The sequence below is a fragment of the Nicotiana tomentosiformis genome, chromosome 7 (genome assembly GCF_000390325.3).
Source record: "Nicotiana tomentosiformis chromosome 7, ASM39032v3, whole genome shotgun sequence".
NCBI lineage: Eukaryota > Viridiplantae > Streptophyta > Magnoliopsida > Solanales > Solanaceae > Nicotiana > Nicotiana tomentosiformis.
Genome location: NC_090818.1, coordinates 58605679 through 58616717, shown reverse-complemented (window position 1 = coordinate 58616717; position 11039 = coordinate 58605679).

Below are 11039 nucleotides of genomic sequence, written 5' to 3'. Positions count from 1 at the left end.
ATAATCATTATAATAATTAATTTATGATTTAAAACAATTTATGATTTTTCAAGTAAGCAGGCAAACAATTAATTTCGCTACGTATAGACACTCGTCACCTCGCCTATACGTCGTTCACATGCTTTTCACATAACAAATAATTTAAGGGTTCTATTCCCTCGAGTCAGGGTTAACCACGACACTTACCTCGCTTTGTAAATTCCAATCAATTACTCAACCACAACTTTTCCTTTTAAATTTGTCTCTGAAAGCTTCAAATCTATTCACAAACAATTCAATATATTCAATACTAATCATATGAATTAATTCCATATGAATTTACAAATTTTTTCGGATAAAAATCCAAAATTTATTTAAATATTCGACAGTGGGACCCACATCTCAAATCCCGAGAAAACTCACAAAATCCAAACACCCGTTCTGATACGAGTTCAACCATATAAAAATTGTCCAATTCCGATATCAAATGGACCTTCAAATCTAAATTTTTTGTTTTTTGAAAGATTTTAGAAAAATCTAATTTTTCTTCCATAAATTCACGAATTTATGATATAAACGAGTATAGAATCATGAAATATAATCAATATAGGATGAGGAACACTGACCCCAATGTTTCCAGTGAAAATCGCCCAAAACTTCGCCTTAACCGAGCTCAAAACGACCAAAATGTAAAAATAATTTCGGACTCTTCGATATATACACTACCCAGGCATTTTCGCACCTGCGGTGCCTGGGCTCGCACATGCGAGTTCGTATTTGCGAGAAACTCTCGCATCTGCGGAACATGGGCTGCCAACGTATGTCCGCATCTGCGTAATTTGGTGCGCATCTGCGGACACGCTTCTGCGAGAAGCAGTCCGCTTCTGCGAACGCGCGGGTGCGTGCAGATTTTCGCACCTGCAGACTTTTACCCCAGCCACGCCCGGGTGCAACTGCGATCGAAGGCTCGTTTCTGCGAGCTCGCACCTGCGGTCAAAGATCTGCAGGTGCGATTATAATAGAAGGCAAAAATTCAGATTTTGCTTAAATCTAATTCTTGATCCGATTTCAATCTGTATCACTCTCGGGGTTCCCGGGACCCCGTACGAATATACCAACAAGTCCAATAACATAATACGGACTTACTCTGGGTTTCGTATCATGTGAAACAATGCTGAAATTATAATTCACACCCCGATTCAAACTTTGAGTTTTAAACTTTTCAATTTGCAAATCTCGTGCCAAAACATATTAAATAAATCCGGAATGACTTCAATTTTGGCACACAAGTCATAAATGACATAACGGAACTGTTCAAATTTCCAGAATCGGATTCCGGCTATGGTATCAAAAAGTCAACCTCATGGTCAAACTTGGAAATCTTTAGCCTTTAAATTGCTAGTTCCGTTAAATGGTCATAACTTGAGTTAGGGACCTCCAAATTAAATTCCGGGCATATGCCAAGTCCCAAATCACGATACGGAGCTACCGAAACTGTCAAAACACTGATCCAGATCCGTTTGCTAAAAATGTTGACCAAAGTCAACTCACTTGAGTTTTAAAGCTCTATTTCACATTTTAATCCATTTTTCACATGAAAACTTTCCGGAAAATTTTTTGGATTGTGCACACAAGTCGATGAATGATAAATGGTATTTTTCGAGGTCTTAAAATACAGAATTACTTATTAAATTTAAAGATGACATTTTGGGTCATCACAAGATGCCTTCGGTAGAATCAAAATAATATTTTCATGTCATGCATTTGTCACGATCCGAAATTTCCACTTTCAGACCGTGATGGCGCCTAACATTTCACTTGCTAGGCAAGCCAATGTTAGAATAATATTATCCATTTTAAAACAAATTTTAAATGTATTAATAACAAGAAAATAAATGCGGAAGCAAAGTTTGAAATATAGTGAAATAATCGATCAAACAACGGTGTCTAAATACCATCCCAGAATTGGTGTCACAAGTGCACGAGCTTCTAGAATAAATACAATTAAAGGTCTGAATAAAGTAAAGCTGTTTGGAAATAAACACACAGCTAAAGTGAAATAGACGGGGACTTCAGAACTGCGGACGCCATGCAGTTATACCTCAAGTCTCCTCCGAGTAGCTGAAATCCGAGCAAAATTATGGCACGTCGCTGGGACCAACTCCAAAATCTGTACAAGAAGTGCAGAGTGTAGTATCAGTACAACCGACCCCATGTACTGATAAGTGCTGAGCCTAACCTCGATGAAGTAGTGACGAGGCTAAGGCAGATCACTTACATTATCTGTACGCAATATTATATACAATAACAATAATAGAAATAAATCAAGTAACTCATTTATAATAATTGAAGCCAACTCAACAGTCATAACCAATTATCATTTCCATCAATTCAGTTGCAGCGTGCAACCCGCTCTCACAATATGTTTATTTTAACAAGTCTGTTGCGGCGTGCAACCTGATCCTCCAATATTGACTTTTAATAAGTCTGTTGCGGCGTGCAACCCGATCCTCCAATATTGACTTTTAATAAGTCTGTTGCGGCGTGCAATCCGATCCTCCAATATTGACTTTTAATAAGTCTGTTGCGGCGTACAACCTGATCCTCCAATATATTCATTATAACCAATCATATTGCGGCGTGCAACCTGCTCCTCCAACATTTTCATTTACCAATTCTTATAGAAGAAATTTTTCCAATAAATGTAACAATTAATATAAAATTACAAGACAACAAGTATACAATAATTATGGTTTAATTATGAAGCAAACAATGACAAATAGCAAATTATTATGAAAATCAGGGAGCAAATAGGCAGTTTAATATTTAATATGCTAAATGTCAAATAAAAATTAAAACACATAATTCAAATAGCATGTAACAATTAAGTCAAACAATTAATTTGACGACGTATAGACGCTCGTCACCTCGCCTATACGTCATTTACATGCAGTTCACATAACAAACAATTTAAGGGTTCTATTCCATCAAGTCAAGGTTAACCCCGACACTTACCTCGCTTTGCAAATTCTAATCAATTATTCAACCACAACTTTTCCTTTTAAATTTGCCTCCGAAAGCTTCAAATCTATTCACAAACAATTCAATATATTCAATACTAATCATAGGAATTAATTCCATATGAATTTATAATTTTTTCGGATAAAAATTCGAAATTTATTAAAATATTCGGCAGTGGAACCCACGTCTCAAATCCCAAAAAAACTCGCGAAATCCGAACACCCGTTCCGATACGAGTTCAACCATACCAAATTTGTCCAATTCCGATATCAAATGGACCTTCAAATCTTAATTTTTTGTTTTTGGAAAGTTTTACAAAAATTTCAATTTCTTCCATCTAAATCCGAAATAAATGATGAATATAGACATGGATTTGTGAAATACAATCACTATATGATAAAAAATACTTACCCAGTTCAAAGTCGTGAAAATCCCTCTTGAAATCGCTCAAATCTGAGACTTAAAACTCAAAAATGAGTAAAAATGGCTAAGACCCGATTTTATGTATTATACCCAGCATTTTTGCATCTGCGGGCTATATTTTCGTATCTGCGGTCTCGCATTTGCGAGACAAAGCTCGCATTTGCGAAGTAGGACTGCCAGGCGAGGTTCCGCACATGCGGACAAAATGTCGCACCTGTGACGTCTGCTTCTGCGCAAAAGGGCCGCACCTGCGAAGACCGCATCTGCGATGGAAGTCTCGCTTCTGCGAGCTCGCACCTGCAGTCAAAATTCCGCAGGTGCGATTACACCAGAACTCAAAATTTCAGATTTTGCTTAAGTCTAATTCTTGTTCCGATTTCAATCCGTTTCACTCTCGGGGTACTCGGGACCCCGCTCGAATATATCAACAAGTCCCGTAACATAATACGAACTGACTCGGGGTCTAAAATCACGTCAAACAACACTGAAATTACAATTCACACCCCGATTCGAACATTGAGTTTTAAACTTTCAATTTGCAAATCTCGTGCCAAAATATATTAAATGAATCCGGAATGACTTCAAATTTGGCACACAAGTCATAAATGACATAACGGAGCTGTTCAAATTTTCAGAATCGGATTCCGGCTCCGATATAAAAAAATCAACCACGTGGTCAAACTTGGAACATTTAGTCTTTAAATTGCTAGTTCCGTTAAATGGTCATAACTTGAGCTAAAGACCTCCAAATTAAATTCCGGGCATACGCCCAAGTCCCAAATCACGATACGGAGTTGGAACTGTCAAAATACCGATCCGGGTCCGTTTGCTAAAAATGTTGACCAAGGTCAACTCACTTGAATTTTAAAGCTCTATTTCCCATTTTAATCCATTTTTCACATAAAAACTTTTCGAAAAATTATACGGACTGCGCACGCAAGTCAAGGAATGATAAATGGTGCTTTTCGAGGTCTTAGAACACAAAATTACTTATTAAATTTAAAGATAATATTTTGGGTCATCACATCATTACTTGCAAATATCATATCAAGAGGCATGACACTGTTAGCAATAATAGTAAGTGGTGTACCAACAACGATTTTATTGTGAGGCCACCCACTTTAAATTTGATATACCTCTTCAAACAACTTAAATAACCATCACAAATATATCAAAGCAGAGCAATGATGTTAAATTTATAAGAAAAGCAAAATTGATAATATGGGATGAAACACTTATGGCTAAATGTCAAACGATCGAAATAATTGCCCGGAGTTCTAGAGATATATTAGATATTAATGAACCGTTTGATAGAAAATTAATGGTTTGTGATGTGATTTATGTCAAGTACTACCAGTAGTTCCAAAATCGACAAAAGCAGAGACTGTAAAAGCTAGCTTGCTAAAGTTATACTTGTGGCCTCAAATAGATTTAACTGATAAGAAATATAAAGTAAGAATAGATCCAGTATTCAGTGTCTTCTTGCTTCATGTCGGAAACGAATAAGAGCATCCAATAAAAAATGACCCAATAGTAATAGTAGTGCATTTAATAAGAGAAATATTTCTATCATTAGATTAAAACACAATTTGTGCAAATCGCATGATAGAATTAAAAAGATATCTTAGCTAGGAGAAATGAATATGTTGATCAACTAAATAAAAGGTTGATTGCAAAATTTTATAGTAAAAATAAAATATTTTTCTATTTTTGACTCAACAGAAAATGATACCAATAATTACTACAAGAAGAATACTTAAATACTTTAATACCAAATGCCCTTCTATCATATATGTTTGTTGCCAAGTTTATTATTTCTTACGTATGTTAGTGTCACCGTTTATATAATAGACTAAGTTAAAATTGATCTTCTATTGTATATAGGTTGATTTTGAAGAAAAATATACCCGTCATGCTATTGAAAAACTTAGATACGCCGAATAACTTATGTAATAACACACATATAATATATAGAAGTTTTGACAATAACGTCATACATGCAAAAACTATGATACTGGTCAATGTGTTTCTAAGTATATTCTTATCCCTGAATTCAACTTTCGTCTTCCGAAACTAAGGAATATCCTTTTAAATTTGTGTGAAAATAATTTTTAGTATGTTTATATTTTATAAATATAATAAATAAAGCATAAGGACAAACATCCTAAATATTGGACTATGTTTACCGCATTATATTTTTTTGCACGAACAACTGTATGTTTCACTTGCAAGAGAGATTTCAAGATCGACAACAAAAGTTCTGGTTGAGGCAGAACAACCATAGCATTAGGAGGAAACATACACAAAAAAATATTGTCCACAAAGAAGTGTTCGTTAAGATACCATCACATTAAATACTTTTAAACTATAACACATAATTATCCAACTAACATGACAAAATTGATCATTTGTGTAAGTTTTGATGATATCCTTTTATTTTAAATTCATGTATTATCCTAATGTAGTAATATTTTATGGCATTTAAATAATTGTTGTATTATTATACATAAAAATTCTCTCATTAATTAAATTTTATTGTTCCTTCATATAAATAAATATTTAAATCATCACATGCTATTATTAACGTGCAACACACGTTCATAGATACTAGTTATTATAAAAGCACGAATAATTTATACTAAATGTTGTACGACAAAATATTCTTGAAATATCAACCGACTTTTATGCCCTTAAAAATTTAAATTCTTTCTTTTAATATATAATTTCATATTGGATAAAAGTGTAAAATTAAGAATTTCTCTCATAGTAGGATTTTGATTACCATCACTAGACACGATTACTATACCTAATTTGTAATTGGTTGTAATTAAGTGCTGACTCTAACCCTTTATATATAAAAACCTTTTGCTTACAAAATTTACACGTGATTTGCATAATTGTTGTTTGATATCACGAGTTTCTACTAGGGAAGGATGCCAGCATTGATGTAGCCAATCCGCGGGAAATTTTTCATCCAATCTATATTCTTTTTCATATTTATAGCTTCAGTTATTGAATTAGGCTTTGGTAGTTATTTTTTTATTAATTTTTTTTGTTCATCGTGTGCCCATGAGATTGAATTCAATTCACTTACTTTTCGCATTGTCTTCCTCTTAAATTTGATGAGAAGGTTTTAGATGCTAGCAAAAAGTTCGATAAATCAAACTAACAGATCATACAAAATTGATCAAGAAATTATCCGCTAAAGCTTAGTTTGATTGTACAAACATCGATATATAAGGTATAATGAAAGAATTTTTTTTCTTTGCGTGATTGGCAATTATGTTATCATTGGTTACTATTTTTTTCTTTTGGCAGTCTTTGCTTCATCTAATTGATACATGCAAAGGATCTAAATCTAAAGGAGTTTGTTTGCCGTATCTATAAATTGTGTTTATCTAGAAAACATTGATAATAGAATGATAATTAACAAAATTCTTAAAGTTGGGTTGGAATATTTTTTATTATGATGATAATTGCATCCTCTTGATTTTGACTTACATAATTAAATAGTATTTATAGGAGATGCATTATAACCTTTTTAGGTTAATCATTCACGTATAGAATATAATTGATCAAGGGAGAATATTGACGGAGAAAATTTGTAAGATCTATCTATTTAATTGTCCTGTCATTCACTGAAATTGAATAAGATAAAATTTAATCTATTTTCCTTTTGAAAAGTGCTAACTTCATAATTCACGTAAGTGCATGCTGGAAATAATTGTTGGCGTCATCTCTACTCCTTTTTAAACATTTACAGCAATTAGTTCCTTATAATCGCTCACAAGTTCTCAACAGAGAAAGACCCAAGAGAGAAGTCTCGGCGAGATGCTCAACTAATAAGCAATTTATATCCATAAATTGAGAGACTTTTGACGTGAACACCACTGTTCTGGTAACATATTTATCTCATAATATAAAAATACATTTGGCTGAGATATTTTCAATGTATAAATTGCAAGAACAATAATTATTTTACAAAAATTAACTATTTACATTAATTTTAAGCAAACTCACAAAGAAAAGACACAACTAAAAATAGGACACGTTAGGATGAAGAGTTATATAAGAAGTTCAAGAAGTAGAGCTACAGCTGGTATAACAATTGATTTTGACTACACAAATTTGATTCCCATGCACCAGAAGAGTTCAACTACAGTCTACAATCATTCCATGTCGGAAACAAATTGTAGTTCGTTTCTAATAAATTTTGTTGAATTAGATGAACATACGTTTCCTTCAAATTCGTTATTGAATTTTTATATTGGACTGTAATCACCTTTATTTCTAATTGTAGGACTTGCTTGTAAATTAAAGTCTCTATTTCTTCTACTTTTTATTAAACGCTAATGCTCTATACTTTTCAGCATTATGCTTTTTGTCATGCGAGGATGTTGGTACGTTTGATATAGTTCTGTTCCTAAATTTGATGTTAGATGTTTTAAAAGACAAAATATTTTGTACTTTTTCATTATTATCTTTTGTGTATTCAATGATAGGGTTTTAATTTTACTTTGACTTTGATGACCAAACAACGAGCTAATTCTTTTCATATCACTCAACGACATCAAGATGTTTGTCTTTTATTTTTTATAAAACTTTTGGTTTATATATTTTTTTTCATCTTTCTATTTTCAGTTCTAGGGCTTTACGTGCGAAACACGTACATAGATACTAGTACTATATTAAAAGCATGAAAACCCTTAGCGAAATACCGTTCGTCTTTTTTACCCTTTAAAAACGAATTTTATATTGGACAACATTGTAATTTTAATTATTTTTCTAATATTTAGGACTTTAGAATTAAATAAATTTTTACTTCTTAAATCTTTTCTTATTGATTACTATGTGAAAGTCCTAATATTTAGGACTTTAAAATTATAATCCTATACTGAGTTAATAAATTGTAAGTAATGCTTATATTTCAGAATTGTCTGTTAGGACAATTCCTTCAAATTAAATTTGAGCTCTTCCTTTTCGTTTGGTAGTATAATAAATTCTTAACCGAACTAGAGAGAGGAATAGTATCAAGATGTTGTATTAGAATATATTCTTTGATGTCCAGAAAATCGTGTCTTACAATGATCGTTGAGTCTATTATTTATAGCTCAGTGGGTGTAATGGTTGGGCCCACCACTAATGACAATTATTAAAGTGCGATAATGAAAACCTAACGGTAAACATAAATGCCCAAATTCCTGCCTGTAATGAGCCGTTACTCTTTAATGTTGTGGAATATTCTTCATTAAATGCTACCGGGCGCAGCATGCTTAATGCCTTTATGAACTTGCCTTTCTCGGTGACATACGAGGTAGACATGCCCGATTTTCTGTCCTCCCGGCTTTGATTCCACGTGTCTCCTTCTTTGGTGATCACGTATCGTAACATATTTTACCCAATACAATTATATATGCAACTCTTGAAAATATTTTAATAGTAGAAATAACAAAATATGGGTAACAAGATGTTAACCATTAGGATACCACAGTGAAATAATTAAAAAACAAATAGAAGAAAAAATGATCGACCATTGGACAAAGTAAAGGTGAGAGAAAGTTGGAGGACGAGTTGTGGAGGATTCTAGATGAGAATGTCAAAAAAGATACGTGTTGTGACTTGTGAGCACGAAAAATTAATATACCCCTTATCGACGATCTTCCCTTTCCTATATAATAGAAAAAATAGAGTTTCTCCGTCATTACATACTAGGTTTGAAACTTTTATAACTTTAACTTTCAAATTTTCATGGTGAAGTTGTCTCTTTGTTGAACATAATTGAATTGTTAGTATCCGTTTGGACACATCTGATTATAATGGATCAATATTAACTTTTCTTCTTCTTCTTCTTATAGTTGATGTTCTATATCTCCAAAATGTGAGATCTCATGCATTCTCTTTAAGCTCTTTTTTTTTTTTAAAAAAAAAAAAAAAATTCCAATTTGCTTCTTGTTTCTTGCTTATGGTATATATAATATGGTCTGATCATATTTTAGGTTTAATCTTGCATAGAAAATAGGTTGTTGAGCTTTAATTAACAATTCTACAGGCTATACGTAAAATAGGTGGTTGGACAAGACACCGACCGAGTAGCGTTTTAAAAAGTCTTCGCATCTTAATGTAATTTATTTTTTACACAAACACTAAATTGGAGGTCGTGATTCTTTTATTTCATGATCTACATATATGTATATTCATATAATCTGATTTCCTATGTAATTTATTAAGTTTTATTTCTTTGAGTCATAAGTCCTCCATCAGCTCATCTCCTTCCGTTCATCTCTATTTAACATCTATAAGCTCAACATTAAGTGTTGATCCACCTTTTTAGCTTTTATAAATGTATAAAACTATAATTATATTTAATCATTTATTTTTGGTAAGATTAAAATTTGGACATTATTAGTTATGGATTTGTTACTTTGATATTCTTTTAACTTTGGTAAGTTACACTCTAAGTTGGATAGAATTACTCTAACAAGTTCGACGAATAAATTAAAACTTTCTTCAATGTGTTCTAGACATAAAAGAAAATAGAATTCAATGGAAGGTATTAGAGTTTAATGGAATTCATATTAATTAAAAGGTAACCTAATTTATTTGTTGGTAGAATTATGACTGAAATTAGAATTTTAAAGCTAATTCATTCAAAATACACTCCCCGTTTTTGGTTTGCATGCTTTTTTCTTTAATTAGAATATATATTTGAATTTGGAACTAGATACTTTTTAAATTACGAGAACAAATAAGTGCAAAAACCTAAGTACTATTAAATCACTTACCATGTGTACGTGAAAACGACATAGTAAAAAGAAATATAAATACGTCTACTGATGATCGAAAACTTCTACAAGGCAGTTTTAATCATTATTAAGTTAACTATATAGGATCAATAATCATCAGATACATATATCTTTATTTTATAACGCAAAAACTTAACTTTAATATTATATTTATGTTTTTTTTTAAAAATAAGGTACACGCGCAACGCGCGTATGTATAAACTAGTTAAATTAAAATGCCATAGTAATAAAGTAATTGTAAATGATAATTAGTAAATAAAAAATACGATACAAGAAGTTGAAAAAACAATACTATCTATACTATATTAAAAATACGAAGGCCATTAGCGAAATGTCGTTCGCCTTTTTTACCCTTTAAAAATCAGTTTTACATTGGATAAAATTATAATTTAAACTACTTTCCTAATATTTAAGACTTTAAAATCAAATCAAATTTTTGTTTACTAACTCAAACCTTATTTGAATTAGGTAAGAAGTCCTTAACATTTTCGAAATTTTATGACCTTTTCAATTAATAAAAGAATTATATCAATTTATGGTAAACTTCTCCATATGCACACAGTACACGTTAGGTTTGTCTATTTTTTCATTTTTGCTTAAATATAATTAATCATTTAAATTCTATTAGAATAAATTTATTGGTGGTAAATATTTAAACAATTATGAGAAATAAATATATCAACATAAATATACTTTCCATGTTAGATATATTGATAACTACCATTAACATTTTATATGTTGGATATTACAATTGATTTTCTAAATTTTCAATGAATTAATATCTTAATTGTATATAATTTTAGTATCTTGAAA